Source organism: Sminthopsis crassicaudata, chromosome 2 (assembly GCF_048593235.1).
Source record: "Sminthopsis crassicaudata isolate SCR6 chromosome 2, ASM4859323v1, whole genome shotgun sequence".
NCBI classification, from domain to species: Eukaryota; Metazoa; Chordata; class Mammalia; order Dasyuromorphia; family Dasyuridae; genus Sminthopsis; species Sminthopsis crassicaudata.
The window spans coordinates 170,141,557-170,167,175 of record NC_133618.1 but is presented as its reverse complement, the minus strand read 5'-3'; the positions used below and the strand labels follow the sequence as shown (position 1 = coordinate 170,167,175).

Below are 25,619 nucleotides of genomic sequence, written 5' to 3'. Positions count from 1 at the left end.
CCTTTATGTTTCTATGAATTTTACCTTCCCAGGACAGAAGTGAAATAACATATCCATTAGATGGGAAATTTTTGTGATTTTTGATTTTTCAGGTTTGATATTGTTGAAGTATCTTTTTTCTATTTACCCGTTTTTAGTAGAAAAACTACTAAAATGAGTCCAAGATAGTTTTGTATACCTGTGTATTATCTGTATCTCTTAATTAATGCATGGGTACCACAGGGTTTTTGTAGTTAAAACAACAAAGGCAAGTAGACCAGCTGTCTGAAATATGAAAATTTATATGCTAAATTGTTTTTACAAACATTTTTGGGCTTATTAAACTACCTCTATAGTTTCATTATCACTGTGGTTTACACATTAGTTTTTAGAATTTTTTTATCATTTGAATTTCCTTTTTTGTTGTTATTTTTCCAGTTATAAAATATTCTGTATGATACATTTAGAATTCGGAAACAAGAAAAACTGGTGGCTCTACATATTTGATTGGAAAAACATGTCTTATCTTTTTGAGTTTTTCTGCACAGAAGTGTCAAAGAATTAATTTATCTGTCAAGGTTAGAAATCTCTTTTGATATACTGATTTAAAGCTAACCTTAAACTTTGTTTTAGGAGCACATAATTTTATCTGAATTAATAAAGTAATATATGCTTTGAACTTTGAGCTTCTGAATCAAATTTAGTTATTTCTCAATTATGTCAATTCGGTGTCATGCTCCTAATTCCTGTTTTGTCAACCAAAATGGTAAGAATGATCACTAAATCAATCAGTAAGATTTTATTAAGAACCTACTACTTGTCAAATGCTGTGTTAAATGTTAGAGTTACAAATTCAAAGAATAAAACAATCCCTACTCTAAAAGAGCTTATATTCCAAAGGGGGGGGGGAACAAATACAGACTAAAACTATGTGGAATAAATGTAAAGAGTATAAATACAAAGTAGCTAAATATAATATAGTTGGTGAAAGAGGGTACCAACTGTTGAAGGGATCAGGAAACACTTCGTTTAGAAAGTATTTGACCTGGATTCTCATTCTCTCACTAATTTCACTTATCACTGTCTATTGTTTCCCTACTCATCCTTAAACCTTCATTTAATCATTCATTCTCATTATGCAATATCTCTCCTTCCTTTGTAACCAAACTTTAACAAGGAATAATTCCACTTCTCTTCTTACCCTCTTGTAAATTCTCTTTAGAATGGCTTTCAGTTTTGTTACTGAAATGAAATTCTTTTCTCCAGAATTATAAATAATCTCTTAATTACCAAATCAAATGACCTTTTCTAATCCACATTCTTTTTTAAAAAATGTAGTGTACTTTATTGTGGTTTTTTTCAATTATTGAGATTTTTTTTCTTCCTCCCAGCCCACCTACTGAAAAAGAAATTCATGGACCCCTTGTATTATGTATAGTCAAGCAAAACAAATTCCTACATTGTCCAGGTCCAAAAATGTGCTTTTTATTCTTTACCCATCATCTGTCATTAAGTGAGCAGTGTTCATGAGTCATTTGGAATCTTTGCTGGAGCAAAAGATGTTCATTGGAGTTATTCATTCATTTTACACTATTGATGTTAAAATATATGATATTCTCTGGGTTCTGTTTACTTCACTATACATAGTTAATACAACTCTTCTTGCATTTCTGTGAAACTGCATTTTTCTTCATTTCTTAGAGCATAATAGTGTCCTGTTACATTAATATACCACAATTCATTCAGCCATTTGCCAGTTGATAGGAAGTATCTCCTTAGTTTTCAGTTCTTTGTCACCACAAAAAAGCTCGTTGTTTTTGTACTTTTAAAACCTTTTTCTCTTTACTTGATCTCTTTGGAGTAGGGGTTTTGTGGTAGAATTGCTGGGTCAAAAGGCATGCACAATTTTAGTAACTTTTGAGACACAGTTGCAAATTATTTTTTATAATGATAAGTTATATATAGTTATATACAGTTCTCCCAGCATTGCATTAGAATAGCCTGTTTTTCCATAGTCCCTGTAACATTTGTCATTTTCTTTTTTGTCAGCGTTATTTGTTTGAATGGATATGAAATAGAACCTCAAAATTATTAATGATTTGGAACACTTTTTCACATAGTTATGTGCACCTTGGCTATCTTCCCTTGAGAACTACTTGTTCATATCTATATTCTTAGACTGTTTATCAATCAGGTAATGACCCTTATTCTTACACATTTGAATCATTTCCTCATACATCTTAAAAATGAGACTTTTATCAGAGAAACTCAACTTAAACTGTCTTCTTTCTAATGTTAGCTATTTTGGATTTGCTTATGGAAATCTTTGTTTATTAAAAACTTCTTTAATTCTATGTAATCAAAATTGTATATTGTGATTCTCTCTTACTCTTGTTTGGTCATGAAGTATTCTACTATCCATTGATCTGAAAGGTAAATTTTTCCTTTTCCTCTAAATTTGTGTATAGTATAATCTTTTATATTTAGTCATGTGTCCATTTTTAGAATATTTTGGCATAATATGTGAGAATTTAATATAAATCTAATTTTAACTGTAGTTCTCTCCACTTTTCCCTGCAATTTATAGTGAATCGTTATCCCAGCAGCTGTGATCCCTGGGTTCATAGAACATCAGGTCACTAAATTTTGGTTTGCTTTTGTGTATGGAATACCTGATCTGTTGTACTGTAGAATATTTTTTTCACCAATACCACATTATTTTGCAAATTATTGCTTTGTAGGATAGTTTGAGATCTTTAATTGCAAGGTCTTTTTTCTGCTCGCTTTTTTCACTATTTTTCTTGAGATTCTTGGCCTTTTGTTCTTCCAGATAAACCTGATTATTATTTTTTCTACTTCCAGAAATTAAGATTTTAAAATAAGTTTTTATTGATGTCTTTTACATCACCATAATTTCTCTCAGTATCCTTCCTCTTGCACTTAACATAGAATCATCCCACTTAAGACATAGTTTTTGTTTTTTTTTTTTTAGATTAAAAAAAAAAAGAGAGGAAATAAATTAGTATAACTAATCAGTACTTTGAACAAGTCTGAAAATATATGAAGTATACCATACCATGGGACTTCCCACCTCTTCAAAGATGTGGAATATGAATAGCTTCTAACATTTTTTTTCAAGCCATGCTTATTTTTTATAAATTTGCAACATCCAGTTTTTATTTTTCTTTTGGTTACTCTTTCTACTATTCTATTTACATATTTCTATTTAACCATTATTTTACAAAGTGTTTTATTAATATACTAGGTCTTCATCTTTTCATGGAAACCATTCTATGTTTCTCTGTATTCAACATATTAGTCATTTCTTACTGCACAGTAATTATTCTATTACTACCATGATTTATTTAGCCATTCTTCAATCACTGGGCATTTACTTTGCTATTAATATTTTGGTGTAAATGGAAACTTTTTTTCTTATCAATTACCTCCTTTTGGTATATAATCTTAATAATAGAATCCAAGGATTAGAGGGTATGAGAATTTTAATGACAGTTTGCATTATCCCAAATTAATATAATGTTGGTAGAGCTGTTAATCAGTACAACTATTACCTGTTGTTTCTTAGCTTCTCCAAATTATTAAATACTTTGACAATTTAGAAGGTGAGGAGAACTTTAGGGTTATTTGTATTTGTGGATTTCTAATTTTTAAGATTATGGTTATTTGTCATAATTTGAAACATGCTTTCATATGGCAATGAATAATGTATAATTCATCATTTGTTTATATCATTTGACTTATCTATTACCTATTACCTATTTTAGTGTTTATACAAATATATGTATCTATACATAAAAATCTACATAGATAATACAATTGTTAATTGTTCATCTATATGTTAATTGTTTACCTACGGTGGATATGAAACCTTTATCAGAGAAATTTGACAAAAAGCATTTTTTAACCATTCGACCACTTCCTTTCTTATTCTCCTTTTTTTTTTTTTTTGCAGCTGCTTTTCAATTTCATGTGAGCAAAGTTATCTACTTTATCTTATATAATCTCTTGTTTGTTTATGAATATATCTCCTATCCCACTTTCCTTTTAATTTTTTATATTATGATCTTTAATATGAAAGTCATATGACCATTTAGAGTGTATTGTGAAATATGTATAAGGTACTTATCTAAGCCTCAATTCTGTGAGACTACTTTCCAGTTTTTCCAACAGTTTTTATTGAATAGGGAATTCCTTCCTAAATAGTTTATGTTTTCCAGTTTATTGAACTATAATATTTAAACTGGGTTCTTGAGTACTATGGTTTCTGATTCTCCTTTGACTAATCTGTTCCATTGATCTACCTCTCTTTTTTAACCAGTACCACATGGTTTTGATGACTGCTGCTTTTTAATATAGTTTGATATCTAGAAGTACTTTGTCCCTTCATGTTCCTAAATATTTTCATTATTTCCTTTGATATCCTACATCAGCAGTTCTCAAAATATGGTCCAGGGACCACTGCTGGTTCCTGAAGTCCTTTCAGGACATCTGTGATATCAAACCTATTTTCATAATAATCCTAAAGGCTTTTTAAATTTCTGACACAGAATATATTTATAAGTATAACACACATAAAACAAAACTCTTGGGGTTGGGGACAGTTAAATAGTTTTTAAGAGTTTAAAGGGGTCCTAAAACCAAAAAGTTTGAAAAGTATTATTCTAGACCTTTTATTTTTTCTAAATGAATTTTGATATTATTTTATCAAGATCTATAAAATTTTCCTTTTAAAATTGGTGTTGCCTAATATGAATTTTATATAGCTGAAATTAACTTTGAAAGTAATGTCATGAATACTGGTTATTCCTCAGTGCTATTTAACTTATTCTTTATTTTTAAAGGAGAATTTTGTAATCAATTTTATGTTAGTATTTTTGTGCTTTGTTAATTTTATCTTTAGATATTTTATGCATTTTGTCATTATTTGAATGGTATTCCTACTATTGCCTCTTTGATTGTATTATTATATAGAAATGATATTGATTTTTGAGTTTCTATCTTATAGCCTTCAACTTTGCTGATACTCTTATGTCAACAGATTTCCTGATTCCATAAAACTTTCTAAATCAGCCATCTTATTAGTAAATAGGGATAATTTTATTTCTTCTTTATTTGTCTTAATGCCTCTAATTTCTTTCTTTTGTTTTATTGTTTATGTCAAATAATAGTAGGAATAATGGATATCCTTGGTTTGTATCTGTATTTATTAATAAAAAGTTCTAATATGTACCCACTGAGTATGATATGGGTTTTAGACAGATACTTTTTATAATATTAAAAAAAAGATTCCTCCATGCTTACCCTTTTGTAAGGATTTTTTTTAAAGCACAAATTAGTATTGTATTTTTGTCAAAGAAATTTTTTGTTTCTGTTGAGATAATCATATGGAGTTTGGGATGTTTTTATTTTTAACATGATTATGATAAATGTTTTCCTAATGTGGAACCATTCTTGCATTCTTGGTATAAATTCAACTTGGTCACGATTAATGATTTCCTGAATGAATCACTATATTCTGTTTAACTAAAATATTGATCTATAAATTCTCTTTCTGTACTTTATCCTTCCCTGATTTCCCTGATATAGTCCCTATAAGGACTATGGTTTTTTTTTTTTTTTTAATTAATGGAATCTGATGGGACGCCTGATTTCACTGTTTTTGAGAACAATTTTCTCAGAGTGGGTGCTAATTATTCTTTAAATTTCATAAAACACATCTGTGAACTCATCAAGACCAATAGATTGTTAATTAAATGTTAATTTAAAAAAACTACCTCTAATTCTATTTCCTCTTATGATATTGGGCTATTTTAAGATCTATATTTAGTATTCTATTAGTTTGGAAATTTTACATTTTTCAAAGTATTAATCCATTTTGTTGAGTTCACAACTGCAGTAGCATAGTAGGTTCAATAATTTCTTTCATTTCTTCTGGTTTATATTTGTACATTTGTGCTTCCACATATATTATTTCATCAATTTCATTTTATGCTCTCATTTTGAAAGGTTATCAATTTACTAGTCATTTCAAAGAACTGGTTTTGCTTTTAGCTATTTATTATTATTAGTTCTCTAAGGTTTTGTTTGTTTCTGATTTAGTACTTTTTCCTCTAATTTTTAATATTTCTGATTTTGTCTTCTTTTAGTTTTCTGTATTTACTTTTCTATTAGGTTAATGTATGTTTATAGAGATATCATTTTCCCTTCAGAACTGCTTTCTAGAAAATTTGATATTGTTTCATTATTATTTTCTTTCATATAATTATTGAGGCATTTTATGATTTGTTCTTTGATCCACTGGTTATATAGGATTTCATTGTTAAGTCTCTATTTGGTCTGCAATTTTTGTTTGTACTTTAGGCATTGGTTACTATTTTTATTTATATAATTGTTTATAAAGGATATTTAATAGTTCTAACTCTTTAGATTTGTTGGCAATATTTCTATATCTTAATATGTGGTAATATTTGGTAAAAGTTTCATGTGATACTGAGAAATACATTTACTTTTAAGAACACCCCTTGAGAAAACAGCATAAGTCTTTTAGCTTTGGTTTTTCTAGTACTTTATTCGATTCTCTATTTCCCCTTTTTTGTTTCTGTCTGTTATATTTATCCAGAATTGAGAGAATAATATTGCAATCTCCTGTTATACTATAATCTATGTTTCTTGTAATTAAATTTATTTTTATTTTATGGATTTATATGCTAAAGTAGCAATTATATTGGTTGGGTAGTTGAGCATAGTGTACTTATATTATCCCTTTTTTGATGTTGTGAATGTTTGTTTTGAACTTGTTTGATACCATGCTTTGCTATTTCTGTTTCTTTAGATTCACCTTGTGCATAATAAAGTTTTTATCAATTTTTATGATGTGTATATCTTTGTTTTTGGATTTGTTTGCCCATAACAGATTGTGGGACTCTTATACAATCTGTATTTTTCATCTTTTGGATTATGAAATTCATTCACATTTAAAGTTATAAAAATTAGGTTTATATTTTCTTTCATTTGTCTTTTTTTTCTTCAAAGTGAGTTTTTCCCCTTCTTCCTCTATAGCTATTATAAGCTGTATCTTCAGGTTTTTTTTATTAAAGCTTTTTATTTACAAAATATATGCATTGGTAATTTTTCAACATTGACCCTTGCAAAACCTTTTGTTCCAAATTTTCCCTTCCTTGCCCCAATCACCTCCCCTACCTGGCAGGTAGTCCAATACATGTTAAGAATTTTTAAATGTATGTTAAATCCAATATATGTATATATATATATATATTTATACAGTTATCTTGCTGCAAAAGAAAAATCAGATCAAGAAGGAAGAAAAAACTTGAGAAAGAAAACAAAATGCAAGCAAATAACAACAGAGAGTGAGAATGCTATGCTGTGGTCCACACATTGTTCCCATGTATACTTCCATCTATACTCCCATTTGAGTATAGATGGTTCTCTTCATCACTGAACAAGTGGAACTGGTTTGAATCATTTCGTTATTAAGAAGAGCCACATACATCAGAATGGATTGTCATATAGTCTTATTGTTGTCATGTACAATGATCTCAGCATCAGTTCATGTAAGTCTGTCCAGATCTCTCTGACATCATCTTGCTGATCATTTCTTACAGAACAATAAGATTCCATAACATTCATATATCATAATTTATTCAGCCAATCTCCAATTGAGGGGCATCCACTTAGTTTCCAGTTTCTGACCACTACAAAGAGGGCTGCCACAAAAATTTTGGCACATACAGGTCTTTCCTTCTTTTAAGATCTCTTTGGGATATAGGCCCAGTAGTAACACTGCTGGGTCAAAGGGTATGCATAGTTTAATAACTTTTTGAGCACACTTCCAAATTGCTCTCCAGAATGGTTGGATCTGTTCACAGTTCAACCAACAATGTATCAGTGTCCCAGTTTTTCTACATCCACTACAACATTCGTCATCATCATTTCCTGTCATCTTAGCCAATCTGACAGGTATATAGTGGTCTCTCAGAGAAATTTGCATTTCTTTGATCAATAGTGATTTTGGAGCACCTTTCTATGTGGCTACAAATAGTTTTTATTTCTTCATCCAAAAATTGTCTTTGACCATTTATCAATTGGAGAATGGCTTGACCTATTATAAATTTGAGTCAATTTTCTATATATTTTAGAAATGAGGCCTTTATCAGAGTCTTTGACTGTAAAAATGTTTTCCCCGTTTATTGTTTCCCGTCTAATCTTGTGTGCATTAGTTTTGTTTGTACAAGAACTTTTTATAGTCAAAATTATCCATTTTGTGATCAGTAATGATCTCTAGTTCTTGGTCACAAATACCTTCCTCCTCCACAGGTCTGAGAGGGAAACTGTCCTATGTTTTTCTAATTTGTTTATAATATCATTCTTTAATGTCTAGATCATGAAACCATTTCAACCTTATCTTGGTATATGCTGTTAAGTGTGGTTCAATGCCTAGTTTCTGTCATTCTAGTTTCCAATTTTCCCAGCAGTTTTTGTCAAATAGTGAATTCTTATGCCCAAAGCTGGGGTTTGTCAAACACTAGATTATAAAAGTTATTGACTATTTTGTCCTGTAAGCCTAACCTATTCCACTGATCAACTAGTCTATTTCTTAGCCAATACCAAATGGTTTTGATGACCGCTACTCTATAATATAGTTTTAGATCTGGTACAGATAGGCCACCTTCATTTAATTTTTTTCTTTAGTTCCTTGAAATTATTGACCTTTTGTTCTTCCGGATGAATTTTGTTGTTATTTTTTCTAGGTCAGTAAAATAGCTTTTTGAAAGTCTGATTGGTATAGCACTAAATAAATATATTAGTTTAGGTAGTATTGTCATCTTTATTATATTAGCTCAACCTATCCAAGAGCTCTTGATATTTTTCCAATTGCTTAGATCTGACTTTATTTGTATGGAAAGTGTTTTATAGTTTTGCTCTTATAGTTCTTAACACTCCCTTGGCAGATAGATTCCCAAAAATTTTATCCTATAGACAGTTATTTTGAATGGAATTTCTTTTTGTATCTCTTGCTGTTGGATTTTGATAGTGGTGTATAAAAATGGTGATGATTTATGTGGATTTATTTTGTATCCTGCAACTTTGCTAAAGTTGTGGATTACTTCTAATAGTTTTTTAGTTGATTCTCTAGGGTTCTCTAAGTATATCATGATATGATCTGCAAAGAGTGATAATTTGGTTTCCTCATTACCAACTCTACTTCACATCATCAGTTATTTTAGTTTAATCTCCTTTAAAGTAATCTTAATCCGACCAGTTTTTCTTCCCTTAACTTCAAGGCAAGGCCTCCTTCACCCTCTGACTCAATATACTTTTCTTTAGTTTTGGAGTTTTACTTATTAATTCTTTTTTTTTTTTCTTTTTATTTGGTTATGTAATTCTTCCCATCATTTCCACTCTCTCAGTTAAATAATAAAAAATAATACCCTTGCTTTTCCTAAATTTGAATTTGTCATTAATTTTTAAGTTTTCATTTTTTTACCTTTTTTCTAAAATGAACTTTTCCTCCTTATTCTCTTCATTGTTTGTCTTCTCTCTTTATTCTAAACTTTTATTCTTTGAATCATGGATAGTATGCTAATATAGTTTTTTTTTTTAAATCTCTTAGAAAATTGGAACTTCTAAGGTAATTATTTTGGGGTCCTTTTTCGAAACAATTTCTGTTATTGATTTTATGGATATTTTTTCTGGCTTTTTGTGTTGCACCCTTAAAAATTCTATTTCTGACAGACAATAAAGAAGATATTGCCTCATGGGAGAATTTTTCCTGTGTCTCCTAATGAGCAGTTCATTAACTTTTGATCTCCTCATTTGCTACAAAATCTCCACTTTGTGGTTGTCACTTGCCCCCCAGAGCTCTGATTCCCCTTATTCTTAGGCAAGTTGAGTGGTCTTTCTAAATGCCTTGTAAATTGTAAAGTCCCCTTCTTCTTTAATAGAATCTTTCTTCTCCTATAGAAGCATTCATTTGTGGTATTCTTTCTTAACTGTGAAACAAAATTTCCCCTTTTTTCTTTTTTTCCAATTCCTTCTTTTGCCTTCTCACCTATTCTCCTATAGGCTCCCTTCTACCTGAGAAACTATAGGAGTTAATATTTTTTCGCTGTTAATTTTGTCTCAATTAGGATATATCACAGATTCTTTTCTATTTTCTTTCCTGACTTCAGGGCCAATGTGATGCTCTATCCATTGCACAAACTAATTGCCTCTTAATGTTTTTTTTTTGGTTATTATTTTGTTGTTGTCCATGGTTGCTGCATTTATTTATCTTGTATTTCTCTTGTCTGGGGGTCCTTAATAAGCAAATAATTTGTTTAGTTTTTTTTTTCTAGAAATACTTCAGATGTGTATTTTTTTAATTGAAATGCCATCTTTTTTTCCCCATTACTAGTATAGTCTTAAATTTGTAGGGTATGTCACTGTGGATTGTTATCTTGAGATCTTTTGCTCTTCAGAACATGTTATTCTATTTCACAGTTTTCAGTAGGTACGGAATAATCTTATATTATTAAAACTTCCTTTATATTTGAATTTTCCCCTGAAGGCAATCTGTGGTTTCCTTTGATTGTTGCTCTATTTTCTGTATTTAGCAGTTGCCTTAAAACAAAGATAGAAGGAACCTTTAGCTAGTGTTCTCAGTACTTACTCCCTTTTCAACTATCTCCAGGACTCACATACTCCCTCCTCAAATTTTCATTCCAGAAGTCCTTGCTATGTCTGCAGGCCCAACCCCCCTGTTTAGTATAGAGTGGTTCTCTAGAACCTTGTGGGTCACTTCACTCATAAGAATTTAGCAACTCTTCATCTCTTCCCTATCTTTGATGGTCCCTAGTTAAGGACCATTTTCATGATCCAGATGCAAAAGGAACAGACTGCTTATTTCTTCTATTTTACAGGGACAAAGTGGAACTGAGTTACAGCATATGGTCTAATACCCTAGGATCCCTAAATCACCACCTGACTTAGAACACTGAGCCACTGAGTTTGCAATCAGAATATCATTATCTTTCCCATTCTAAGCTTAGTGTTGATAACCTAAAGAAAAACATAGCCTGTTGCAGCTATCCTGCATGCAACCTTGGTTAGTTAGATGAACTGTCCTGAAGGAAGCACGCACCCAGCTCTGAAAATTGTCATTGGTATAATGAGTCAATTCAAGACAAAAAGGCAGCTCTAGAACAGGAGCCACACTAACATTAGCTAGTTTTTCCTCAGAGGAGCCCTTCCACCTTACAGAAGCTACCTTCAACCTTTCATCAGAAAGCTCCTGGAGCTCTTGACCAATCTCTATGAATCTTGAGGATCATCCAAGATTACACTCAATCTATGTAGTTAAAGGTGGTAATGATCGAAAACCCTATTCTCCATTCTCAGGCTTGGCTACATGGTCCACTGTGTGAGTCAGAAAGATAAGAGCAATGAAATTCCTAGTTTTAGGGAAGAACTCTCTGATCTTCAGAAGTACAAGACCAAGCATTAACCTTGAAATTCTTCTCTCTCCCCAATCTGAGAATAGTTGCCCCTGCTCCAACCTTACAGCCCTCTGCCAGTATTTCCTCCCCTGAAAAGCAAAATTTCCCAACTCATCCTCATCCTAAGAGATGTCCTTAGCTCTTCTGAGGAACCAGGAATTCTGGAATCATTATTAAAATACCTTTCAATTTAACTAACCATTCCACTGCTTAACTAAACTTGCTAGTGGCCGTGGTGACCTGTGTTAGTACCCTGGGTACCTTGGAATCAGCCAGAGTCAGGATAAGCAAAAATCTTTATTCTAGATCTTTAGCGGTAGAAGTGTCTCTCAGAAGTGACCCTGGCTAGTCTCACTGCACCTCCTAGTCCCTCCCACAATTCTCTGTATACACCAAATGATTGGGCCAGCACAGAAGAGTGGGAAGGGCCCTTTTCCAAGCATATTCTCATAGAGTATTGTCCAATCAACAATTAGCCTCAAGTGCTCCATTATCTGACCCCAGTGCATTGACTCAAGAGTTCCAGCCCCTTACAAGTGGCCATGATGAGCTTGGACCTGGCCCACCCTATTATTGCTATGGTCATCCTGAGCCTTTGTTTTTTAAGGGTTTTAATCAAATTAGTCCTATCCTTAAAAGGACTGATCAAATGAAACCATATAGAACTTCCTTTGCCCACAGCATCACCTCAGGAAAGTACAAAACAAATAGGAACAATTATTTGAATCTTAAAAGGAAAGATAATCTTTATTAAAATTGTTTTCCTGTATAATTGTCTCCTCTGGGCTACTGAAAAGTCAGGAAAGGACAAATAGGGCTTGACAGATTTCTGCAACCTCATAGCAAATATTCTCTTCTATTAACACTTCCCTCCCTAACTCTGTGTCCCTTACATATGAAATCTGATTATCCACATATACTTGGTTGTTTATGGTTGATCTTGCTAATATGTTTTGCTCTATCCATATAGTACCCCAAATCTACAAGCAGTGCAAATTTAAGAGGAGGTGCAGTATACTTTCACTTTCCTCTCTATGCTACTTAAAAATTTCTGCCCTAATATATAATCTGTATAGGAAATAATTGGATTATCTTTTGCTTAACTATCACTTGGCTCTGAAGTCATGAGGATGACATTTTGTTAAAGGAATAGTAGGAATGTCCCACTGAAAAATTTGGAAGAGTGTAGTTTTGCTTGAGAGATGAGATGGAAAGGCAGTTTGTAGAGAGGTTAGAAGAAAATGAGAAAAGAAGAGATAATATGGAGGATTTGTTCAAGGAGTCTGGTTGAGAAAGGCAAGAGAGCTAGCAGAGATGGCAAGATCTAATGAGGAATCTTCTTGAAACAAGAGACCCCAGATTGAGTTTCAAGAAAGCAGAAACCTGGAGGTTCTGGGAAAATGGCAGAATAAGTCAGAAAATTCCAGGCTCTCCAGATTTCCCCCAGAAACAAAATGGAATTGTGCCTCAGAGCAAACATAGACCAGTGAAACACAAAGACTTAGGGCAGAGCAGGGTCTCCTGGGACAACAGAGGGGACCTGAGGAGTTTAACCCTGTGAAGTGTAAACACCTCCAAGCTGGCTCCACAGAAACAGCAAGAGGGAAACCCAAGCTGGGTTTGAAAGTAGCCTCAGCCACAGCCACAGGAACTTTCACTTCTGGCACAGGACTGAGGGAACCCCTGCTGATTAGGAGCCCCAGGCCCAGCTGTGCTGCAGAGACTGGGCCCTGGATGAAAAGAGAAGGAGCCAGCACACCCAGTGAGGGCAGAGGCACGGGGGCAGGGCCCCTCGCTGCCAGCCCTTGGAGGAGGGGAGCCCTTGGTGTGAGGTTCCAGGTCAGAGGGGACAGCTGAAAGGAAGCTGGGAGCACCACCTCCCCACCCCATAATTAGAGGTGCTCACATTATAAATTCTCTTAAAACAAAAAGTAGGCAAAGGAGAACAAATCCAACCTCAGAAAGTTACTATGGGAATAGGGAAGACCAGGATTCCTAGGTCAGAGGAGGACACTGAAGTTAAAAAAAACAAAACAAAACAAAAAAACAACCCACAAACCTCTCCTACCCCGAAGAGCTGTTTGCTTAGAAAAAATTTATAGAAGAACTCAAAAAAAGATTTTTAAAATCAAATGAGAGAGATCATGAGAAAACTTTAAAGTTTTCAATAAATAAATCAAGAAAAATGAGATTATGAAAACAAAGTCAACCAACTAGAAAAAGAGGAGTCAAGTCTTATAGGAAAAAAAAAAGATACTCTGAAAATTAGGGGAAGCCAATGTAACTATGGAAGAGACCAAGAAATAACAAAACAAAATATATATATAATCAAAGAAAATGGTCCGGAAGTGACAGAACAAGGGGGGGAAGTAGAAATTTTAAAAATATATACTAATTTCAATCTCAAAGAGATCTCTACAAGGAAAATATATAGAAACGTTATTGCTAAAATTTGAAACCCCCAGATCAAAGAGAAAATTTTATAAGAAGCAAACAAAAATTCAAATACACTGGAGCTACTATTAGAATTATACAGGATTTATCTGCAACTATAATAAAAGACAGGAATAAAAGTCCTGGAATATACATCAACAATCAAAAGTACTAAGGCTGTGACCAAAAGTATTATATTCTATAAAATTAAGCATAATATTGAATGAAAAAAAGGACATTCAATGAACTTTTAGATTTTTATGATTTTGTCTCAACTAAATCTGAATTCAACTAAAAATTTAACATATAAGAACCAACATCAAAGGCTAATTTCAAAGGATTAAACAAAGCATATTTATGTTTTATATGGGGAAATATAAACTATTTGTATAAGATTTATATAGTAATTAGGTAGTCCAAAAAATTTGGGGCAGAACTGTGTATGATCTGACTCCAAAAAGAAAACCATTGAGCAAAAGAGAAAAATAGTCATTATGCTATACAAATGAGTTACAGAGGAAGAACCAACAGAGACATTAGATGGAAGAGCAGGACTGATAATTCTTACAATCTTCTCACCTTGGGAATGGGTTAAATATTGAACAATTTACATACATACAGTGAAGGGTATATCACTCTTCAAAATCTATAAAGAAATAAAGGGGGAAGGAATCCATGAGTGCCGAAGGAAGGTTAAATAAAGCAAGGCAAGTTAAGGAGTAGAATTAAAGTAGAAGAGTTAGCAAGAACAGGAAAAAAAAAAAAAAAATATATATATATATATATATGTACAAACACAACAATAAGGATGAGGAGTAGAATTTATTAGGAAAAAAATAGCTAATAAATCTCAGACAAAGTCAAACTTAAAGATTCAATCAAGAGAGAAATTCATATTTCATGTTAGCCATAATAATACTGTTTGAATATTTATTTGAATTAGTAATATTATTATACAGCATGAATATGTATAAATGTGTATGCATATTTGTGTGCATAAACATGTGTGTATGTAGGTATGTATATATGTGTGTGTGTAGATATATGTGTCAGTTTGAGGATGGGTATATATGTGTGTGTATATGTATGTATCTATGTATATATAAAAAGATCCAAGTTTAACTGTAGCTTGCCAGGAGAGATGTGGGGGATAAATGGAGGGAGGAGAATAAAGTAAAAAATTCACAATGGAGAACCAAAGAATAAAAGATGGGAATTTATAAATATAATGTCTTCTGTTATTATATATGTTTTCTTGAAATGGAAATTTGTTACATATTTTGAATCTTCTCTGGTGTTCTGCTGGGTACATGACAATATATTTTTTCTTTTTCTTTCTTTTTTCTATCTTTTTTTCTTATTATGTATTTAGTTAAATAAATTTTTAATGTAAAAATGTTTAAAGATATAAATTTAACCCTGCTTCGGCTGTATTCTAAAATTTTTGATATGTTGTTTCCTTCTTGTCATTACTTTTAATGACATTATCTATCATTTTGATGATTTGTTCTTTGTCAAATAAATTCTTTTGGATTAAGTTAGTATGTCTCTAGTTGATTTTTGTACTTTTTTTCAGGTCACATAGTTTTATTTCATTTTTGGCCAGTGAATGATATATTCAATATTACTGATTTTCTACATTTATTTCTGAGGTTTATATTCCCTAATATGTGATTGATTTCTGTTAAGATACCATGACAGTTGAGAAACATGAATACTTTTTCTACTCCTAGTCACTAATTGCCAGAGGTCTCTTAAATCTAACTTTTCTAAAATTTTATCCAGTTCCTTAACTTCTTTCTTATATATTTCTTGTGAAATGAATATATTGCAATCCTTGCTATCATAGGTTTGCTATTTTTTCCCTGTAACTTATTTAGGTTTTCCTTTTTAATATTTGATTGCTATGGCATTTGTTGTGTATATATTAGGTAGTGGAATTAATTCATTGTCTATAGTGCTTTTCAGTAAAAGGGGACCTCTTTACCTCTTTTTGTTAATTAAATTTATTTTTGCTGTCTCTGTGTATGAAATTATCATGGCTATCACTGTTTTATTGAGTTTAGTAAAGATAAAATAGAATTTACCCCATCCCCTTATTTTAACTATTTGAATTTTTCAAGTATGGTTCTTATAAATAACATAATATTAGGTTTTTTTTTCCTATTGCTGTCCTCTTCTACTTTATGGATAAGGTTTATCCCATTCACATTCACAGTTATGGCAGTTAATGATATATTTTTCTCTATTATTCTTTTATGACATTACTTCTCGTTTCCACAGACATTCTTTATTATAAGTTCTTACCCTTTCTTTCCATTAAATATTCTTTTTTCTTTTTTTACTCTGAAGTTAAATAAAACAAATATTTCCATAACAAAATGTAATAGAAAAAATTGCACCTAAAACTGCAAGTCTACTACATACAAATTAATATTTCTTTTAAATTTACAACAAAGTTATCAAGTAACTTTCTTTTTTCCCCATTCTCTGCCTCCCCCACCTAGAGAATAGCTACTGTTAAACACAAATATGTGTGTATCTCTCCCCAGTCCATTGATTAAATAATACAATATTAGTTATCTATGTGAAGTTGTACAAAACATTTCCATTTGAGCTGTATTGAAAAAAAAGAAAAAAAATACAAGAAAAAGTTGAAAAATTATGTTTGTCTTGCCTAGAATAACTGTCATTCACAGTTGATCATCTTAGAATATTTCTGTTACTGTATACAATGTTCTCCTGGCTCTACACATTTCACTTTTCCAGTTTTTCTGAAACTGTATGGCTCATCATTTCTTATAATAAAATAGTATTCCACCACAATTTTATACCACAATTTGTGCATCTATTACCCAATTGATGGATCATCCCCTCAGTATCCAATTCTTTGTCACCAGAAAAAGAATTGTAATAAATATTTTTGTTCATAGAGATCCTTTGATCTTTGGAATATAAACTAGTAGTGATGTTAATGAACCAAAGGGTGTGCACATTTTCAAATTATTCTCCAGAAGTAGCTAAGTGCATTATAGGAAGTAATAAATATAAAAACTATAAAAACTATACTAGTAGGGGACCTCAGCTGTCCCTCTCAGAACTTGAAAAATACAGTTTAAAATATTAAAAGAAAGAAACTAAGGAGCTAAATAGAATATTTAAAAAGTTATATATAACAGATCTTTGAAGAAAACTTAGTGGGAAAAGAAAGAAATATATATATATATTTTTTTATTTTATTTTATTTTATTTTTCTCAGCAATACATGGCATCTACACAGAACTTTAAATTCTTCTCCAGAATGATTGCGGCAGTTTAAAACTCCACCAACAATGCATTAGTGATCTTGTTTTCCCACGTCTCCTTCAATTCTTACATGGTCAAAGAGTATAGGCAATTTAATAATTCTTTGGATATAATTCCAGATTACTCTCCAAAAATAGTTGGGTCAGTTCACAGTTTATCTTTTTCCCTTTTCTATCCTGTCAGCCAATCTGATAGGTTTGAAATGACACCTCAGAGATGTTTTAAATTTTTATTTCTCTAATCAATAGAAGTTTAGATCTTATTGATAGCTTTGTCTATTCACATCCTTTGACCATTTATTAATTGAGAAATGGCTATTATGTTTATAAATCTGGTTTAATTTCCTATATCTTTGAGAAATAAGGCCATTAGCAAAGAAGCTTGATATAAAAATTTCCCCCTCATTTCCTTCATTCTTTCTAATTTTGGCTGTATTGACTGTTTTTGCAAAAACTTTTAAATATAATCAGAATTATCCATTTTATTCCTTTTATGAATTTTTTTAAATTTATGAAGCAAAACAAGCATTTACATAATATACTATTTTAAAGAAAGATGATTGCACATGAAGCTGCAAGTCATTATGTACAACTTGCTATTCCTTTTAAATATATAATAAAATTATTGTTAAATTTATTTTTCTTTTTTTTCTTCTTTCACTATCATTATAGACAAATGTGTGTGTGTGTGTGTGTGTGTGTGTGTGTGTGTGTGTGTGTGTGTGTATTCTATATATACTTCTGTTAATCAGTTCTTTGTCTGGATGCAGATAGTATCTTACTTCATATGTTCTTTATAGTTAATTTAGGTATTTATAAGATTCAAAATTACTTACTTGCTTAAAATTATTCTTAGAATATCATTTTACAGATATAAAGTTGTTTCAATTTGCATTTCTCTAATCAATAGATTTAGATCATTTTTTCAAATAACTACAATTTTTTTTTATTTCTTTACATTAAAATTGCTTTGTGTAATCCTTTAACCACTTATCAATTGGGAAATGAGTTGTTTTCTTATAAATTTGACAAAGATTTTTATATATTTGATATGTGAGACCTTTATCTGAAAAAACTATAAAAAATTTCCCCCAACTTTTTGCTTTTCTTCTAATCTTGACTACATTTATTTTTATTTTTACAAAAACTTCTTAATAATTGAAATGATCCATTTTATACCTCATTCTGCTATTTCTTATTTATTCATAATTTGTTTATCCATAAGTCTGATATATTCCATGCCCTTCAAATTTTCTTGTGATATCTCTCTCTCTATCTAGGTCATGTATTCATTTTGACTTTATCTTGCAAAGTTAGTGATGTAAAATATTGATTTATGCCCAATTTCTGCCATACTGCTTTCCAGTTTTCCCAACGTTTTTTTATGAAACAATGAATTCTCATCTATTTTAGTTTCCATGATCCTCTCTATTTGATCATAAAACATTCCTTCATGTGTGGATGAGACAGGTAAATTTCTCCATGTTCCCCTAATTTACTTATGACATTGCCCTTTACATATTAATCATTTACCCATTTTTATCTTATTTTGATATATAATATGAGATGTTGGCTCATACCTATTTTTTGACAAACTGTTTTTCCCAGCAGTTTTTGTTAAATTGTGAGCTTTTATTTGGATCTTCAGTTTAATCAAACACTAGATTACTGTGGTCATTTACTACTGTGTTTTATGTACCTAATCAGTTCTACTGGTTTACTATTCTATTTTTTTTAACCAGTGCCAGATTATTTTGATTATTATTTCTTTGTAAGATTGTATGAAATCTAGAACTGCCACGTAGCCTTCCTTCACAATTTTTTTCATTGACTACTTTGATATTTTTTATCTTTTGTTCTTCCAATCAAATTTTATTACTTTAGTTTAGTTTTATTCTTTGGTAAATTAATTAAGGCAGAATTTTCATTTTTACTATATTGGCTCAGCCTATCCATGATCAATTTATATTTCTTCATTTGTATAGATGTAGCTTTATTTTTATCTATTTTATTATTTTTTTCATTAAACCAGTTCCTACTTTTATTTAGGATTAGACTTATTTAGAATTCAATAGAGTTTTTTCACTTTTAACTTTATTAATTTGTCTTTTGATTTTCAGGGTTTTCATTTTAGAAATTAACAAAGGATTTTTAAGTTTTTCTAATTATTTTGATTACCTACCCAATTCATTTACCTGCTATTTCTCTTTTTTAATTGATATTTATTTTATATTGATATTTAATCTAGAAATATAAATTTTTCCCTAAGTACTGTTTTGTTTGCATCCTAAAAATTTTGATGAATTATTGCTTATCATTGTCTTATCTTTAATGAAATTATTGATTGGTTTTTTTATTTGTTCTTTGATCCATTCATTCTTTAAAATTAGATTATTTTCCAATTAATCCTTAATTGTTTCCATAGCCCTTTGCTGAATGTACTTTTTTATTTTACTATGGTCTAGAAAGGATGCATTTAATATTTCTGCTTTTCTACATTTGTTTGTGAGATTGTTATATGCTAATACATAGTCAATTTTTGTGAAAATTCCATGTACAGTTGATAAAAGATATACTCATTTTTATCCCCATTCAATATTCCTATCTAGTGTTTTTTTATAGAAATCAATTGATAACATTATTTCTGAACAGTTTAGGAAGAATAGTAGTAGAATAGCTATTGTCAGGAAAATGAATTTGACATATTTTCAAGTTCCCTTATAGTAGTTGTGTGATTCTTCCTTCTTGCCAGCATAGTCCATTAGTTATTAGATCTTTCTGCAAAGTAGCTCTTGAGATTTCATAAAAGACAATATGGTCATAGACATAATGTTTAATTTATATATGCTTCATTACTTTTTAGTATCATGTTAGCATGATCTAGTATCTAGTAGCATGACATTTTGATCCAGAGATCATAAGCATTAAAAAAGTATATTTTGGTTCACTAAGAAAAGTATCTGAATGACTAATAGTTCAAACCAAATGCATTATATTTAGAAAGTTTTTTAGAGTTTTTTTGTATCAGCAGTTAAGAATAAGTGAAATAGTATATTGTAAAGCATTTTGAATGTTTTAAGTGCCCAATATTATTACATATAAACAATCCAACAGAGTTATAGTTACAGGAACAATAAACTTATTATTATAAACAATCATCATATCTGTGCATGAATATTATTTTTAATATTTAAAGCCTATCATTAAAATAATAAATTGAAAAAGGGTTGTAGGAAAAAATTCAAAGGCATAATCTCTTATGCATTTTATTCTAATTTGTTCTATTCTTGGATGCCACCTCTATTAAATCTCATTGTTTCTGGCAGGGTACATAGACATTGATCTTTATAGTATATACATACGCATCATCTGTGTCTATATGAGGTAAGAATAACCAGTTGAGAAGTGAAAAATGCAGTCTGACCCTTGGGGGAAGAAGCATCTAGAATTCTTCCCAAAAACTACTGACAATTTTTTCTAAGCTGATTTATTTATTTTGGCATTCAAACCCTTTAGTGTGGTCCAAAGCTTCTGAGATTATGCTACTTCAAGAACACCCTATTCTGGAATTCTATATTTCTTAGACTAGTGAAAAAAAAATTTCAATCCATGACTATATTTCTTTGCTCCTCTAAAGCATCTACCTGTTTGATCCTAATTTTGAACTTATCTGTATTTCCCTGTTCCCTACTTATTCTAAAACTATTTTCCATACTCATCATAACTTCCAAGCCCCCTATTCCTTAAAACTACTCTATACCATCTTCTTCTGGCTCCATTCTCCTCCTTTTCCAATTAGTTGAATGGGCTCCATTTCATACTGTCCTTTAGTATTGACATCTCTTGAATCCTGCATTTCCTTTTTTTCCTAATACTATTTTTTTTTGCCAAATCTCTCTAAATTACTTTCATAAGCTATTCTCTTTCTTCCTTTTCACACATCTGAAAGGGACAAATGGAAATCACAAAGTAAGGGTAATTGAGTTCACTACAATTTTATGTTATCTAATACCAACTGTGCTCTCTTTGAACAAAGAAATATTATTATTCCTCCCTAATTAATTCCTTTACCCACTCACTACCCTGACTATTCCAAACTAAATCTTCCATGATACCCCATTTCTTAATTACTCTGGTAGTGACCTCACCATTGTCCATTCCCCACCTCCAAAAAATTTGAAACCATTCATCAATAGCTCCCCGTTTCCCCTCCTTATCTTATATCACTCCATCATCCACCACAATCTACTCCCTCCCTCCAGTCTAATTTTTTGCCAAGGTCAGCTCCTCTTGTTTACATCTGCTCTTGTCTTCTCAAGCAGAATATCTTTACCTTTGCCCGAACTCTCTCTAATCTTTAGTCTCTTCTTGTCTGTTGTTTCCTTACTGGTGCCTAGCAGTATCCTACTATGTGTTCAAAAAACCTTTACTAAAAGCAGAACCAAGAGAACATTGTATGCAATAGAACAAGATTATATGATGATTAACTATGATGGACTTGGTTCTTCTCCATAGTGTTGTAATTCAAAGCAGTTCCAATAAAATTGGGATGGGAAATACCATTCACATCCAGAGAGAAAATTCTTTCTATTCAGTCAGTAGAGACTGAATATGAATCAAAGCATAGTATTTTCACCTTTTTCTGTTGTTTTTTTTTCTTTCTTATGTTTTTTCCCCTTTGGGTATGAGTTTTGTTATATAACATGACAAATAGGGAAATAATTTAAAAGAATTGCACATATTTAGCCTATATTTGATTACTTGCTGTCTTGGAGGGGGTGTTAAACAATGGAGGGAGAAAAAATGGGAACACAAAATTTAGAAAAATACATAAGTGGAAAAACCTTCACTGGATCTTACCATCTCTGCTAACTATTTTCTGTATCTCTTTCCTATCTCAGCCAAACTCCTTGAAGAAATTGTTTCTACCCAGTTTTTTCTTCATTCTTCACTCAGTTTTTTCTGTTCTAAACTTTCTATTGTGGCTCTCTTCTCATCATTTAACTTAATTGATCTCTGTAAATTTAGCATTGTTTTAATTGTCTTGTCTGATAGCCTTTACTCAGTCATCCTTCCTGACTTCTGTACTACATTTGATTCTGGATAACATTTGTTCTTAAAGATGCCCAAAATGACATCACTGTTAAAGTCAAGTTATAATATGTCTGATTGTGGCTGATCAGACCAATACGAGTTCAGGCACAGGTTGAATACAAATTGTTCCTAAGAACCTTTGGAATGGCTTTTCTTACTTTGTGCATCTAGCGTTTCTTCTGGGCTACTCCAATTCTGCTTTGCTCACAGAGCACAGCACCTTCTCTGATGAGGGCACGCCAGACTGGGTGATCCATGTCATACAATTAATTCTAAAGTTCTCAAGAGGAACTTTGAGAGTGTTCTTCTAGTGCTTTTTCTGACCATCTTGTTAGCTCTTGCCCTGTGTGAGTGAGCCATAAAATTAATTTTTTTTGGCAAGCATACATTTGGCCTTAGAACAATGGGGCCAGCCCAGCAGAGTTGCCCTCTCTGCAGCAGAGTTTAGTTCAAAAAAGGATCCCAGTGTCTGGTCTCTTCTTACCGTGCTAGGGGAGTTTCAGAGTCTTTCCCAGACAATTCAAATGGAAGTGATACTGTTTCCTGGCTGGCACTGATAGACTATCCAGGTTTCACAGGCAAACATCAGTGAAGTCAGCACAATGGCTCTAAATTTTCAGTTTGGTCTATAGAATGTCTTCAATAAGGACAAGCATGGAACCAAAGTTAGCTACTGCATTGATGGAAAATTCTTCAACTTGAAAAGGCTACAAGCTAAAACTAAAGTGGAGGGAGTGTTGGTATATAATTTTCTGTTATGTGCTCAGTACAGCCTCCAAAGCTGAGATGCAACAAAATATGGATCGATTTTATGCTGCTTGTGCTAATTTTGGCCTTACAGTTAACACCAAGAAAACACAGGTCCTCCATCAGCCCCCACTACACTGTGCATCTATGGAACTATCAGTAAATGGTGATGTTTTGAATTCTGTGGATAAGTTTTCTTACCTTGGCAGTATACTATGCAGGGATGCCCACACTGATAATGAGACTGACATACACATTGCCCGAGCTAATTCAGTATTTGGGAGACTCCAAAGGAAAGTGTGGGAAAGAGGAGGAACTAGCCTATTTCCATAATAGTCATATTGTGAAAGAAAACACAGACCAAAAAACAAAAGAACAAAAATAAAGTTTAAAAGCATGCTTTAATTTGCATTCAGGTTTCATCTACTCTTTCTCTGGAGGTGGCTAGCATTTTTCCATTCCTTCAGAATTTCAAATCCTTTCAGTCCTTCTTAGATCATTGTATTGTTGTTGAGTTATTGTTGTATTGTTAAACTGATCGTCACGGAATATTTTTGTGACTATCCAATGTTCTCTTGGTTCTGATCACCTCACTTTGGATCATTTCATGTAAAATTTTCCAGGTTTTTCTGAAATCATCCTACTCATCATTTCATAAAGCACAATAAAATTCTTCCCAATCATATATCACAATTTGTTCAGCCATTTCCCAATTGAAGGGCATCCCCTACATTTCTAGGTGCTAGAGATACGGTTAAAGGAAAGAAGTAGGGTTTTTTTTCCTCAGAATAACAAGGTACATACAAGCCATATACAGAGTAGATGGAAGATAATTACACAGAGGGCAAGACAGTAAAAGCTAAAGGGATCAGGAAAGACCTCCTATAGAAAGTGAGATTTAACATGTATCTTGAAGGAAACCAGGAAAACTAAGAATTAGAGAGTAGGAGAGAGAATATTCCAACTATGTAGGACAGCCATACTTACAGCATGACCAGTACCACAATAGCAAAGCCTCACTCAGCCAAATCAAGGCCATATCTTTTGAGTATTCTTTCTATGATCTTAATATCCTTCCTCAAATATGGTTTTGAAAGTATTTTTTACATGTTAGATGGATTATTAATGCCTTATTTCATTCGTTTCTTAACCTAAATTGCTAATTCAGCCTGAATTTACTAAAGCATCTCAAACTCAACATATCCCACAGAGAAATCTCTAACCCTTGCTTCCAAATTTCCCTGTTATTCTTGAGGATAGCAACAACCCTTTAATCACCTAAATTGTCAACCTCTGTCATTCTTAATTCCTTTCTTGTCCATGCCACATATCCAATTGGAGACTGAATCATGTAATATTTTTCTCTGCAACTCTCACTTATGCTCAGTTCTCACCCCACTAAAATCCATCCTCCTCTGGGTAGATGCAAACATACTTTTCCTAAAGTGTATGTCTGAGGTTCCTGATTACTTCTGGAATCAAATATAAACTCTTCTATTTGGCATTTAATGTGTTTCACATCCCATACTCTTCCTATCTTTACAAGATTTAAGCACAATTCCCTACACTTTATGGGACAGCATGACTGCCCATCTTCTTGTTCCTCATGATGTTTCATTTCTGATCTTAGCTTTTTGCTTTTGCTTTCCTCTGTGCCTGAAATAATCTCTGCTTCATATAATCCCTGGCTTCCTTTCAGACTCAATCCAAGTGCCACCTGCTGAAGAAGTCCCTTCTTGTTCATGTCTCTTATTCCTCCCAACCACTAGTGTTTTCTCTCCCAAGACACTTTCTAAATTTGTTTTTATCTTGAATGTACCAATCTGGGTATGTTTTGTCTGTCATTACTAGAAAGTAAATGCTTTGAGAACAAAGACTGTTTTTGTTTTTTTCTTTATTAATTCTCTTCACCCAATGATTGGCATATAATACGGGATTAAATAAATGCTCTTTGACTGATTTCCACAACCACAACTGCCACTAAACTCATCTTGATCCAGCAATACTTCTGTTGTGAAGGCCACAGGAATACCCTCCATGTTCTATAAACCAGTCATTGAACTAATATGAAATGCATCACATACTTATTCTGCCCTCTTGCTTTATTAGGGACTTACAGATTTTCAATATTTTCTCATAGACCATCTTGACAATTCTAAATTGGGATTTTGTATTGAGAAAGTATGTGAAAACAAATGTGAAATGAATTTCTCTTCATAAAGAATTATAACTTTTTTTTCTAAATGTACTTTTAATATATCAAGTCTATTAGGTTTCATTTTGGTGTAGGGATAGAGAGTGGCTCTGTGATTTCACACTTTGGCATATTGAATTTAATAATGTATAAAAGTTTTTGGACAATGAAAATTGGCCATCTCTCTTCAAAAATGTCAGAAAATCCTAACTGATAATCTTGCCTGATTATTCCTTTCTTCACCCATTAAATAACACCAGTCATATACACAAAAAGCACTATATTTCTTCAGTTTCAGAGTAGAAAATAAAATACCACAACTTGGGGTTGAAAACAAACAAATGCATA

The 25,619-nt window shown here is 31.9% G+C and overlaps 1 long non-coding RNA gene and 1 pseudogene across 1 annotated transcript in view; one reads left to right on the top strand and one right to left on the bottom strand.

Annotated features, from left to right (window-relative positions):
- LOC141555090 (serine/threonine-protein kinase Nek1 pseudogene) overlaps positions 1 to 24,821 on the bottom strand; it is a 43,838-nt pseudogene extending 19,017 nt beyond the window's left edge.
- LOC141555180 (uncharacterized) overlaps positions 1 to 25,619 on the top strand; it is a 204,516-nt gene that overhangs the window by 141,948 nt on the left and 36,949 nt on the right. The window lies entirely within an intron of this gene.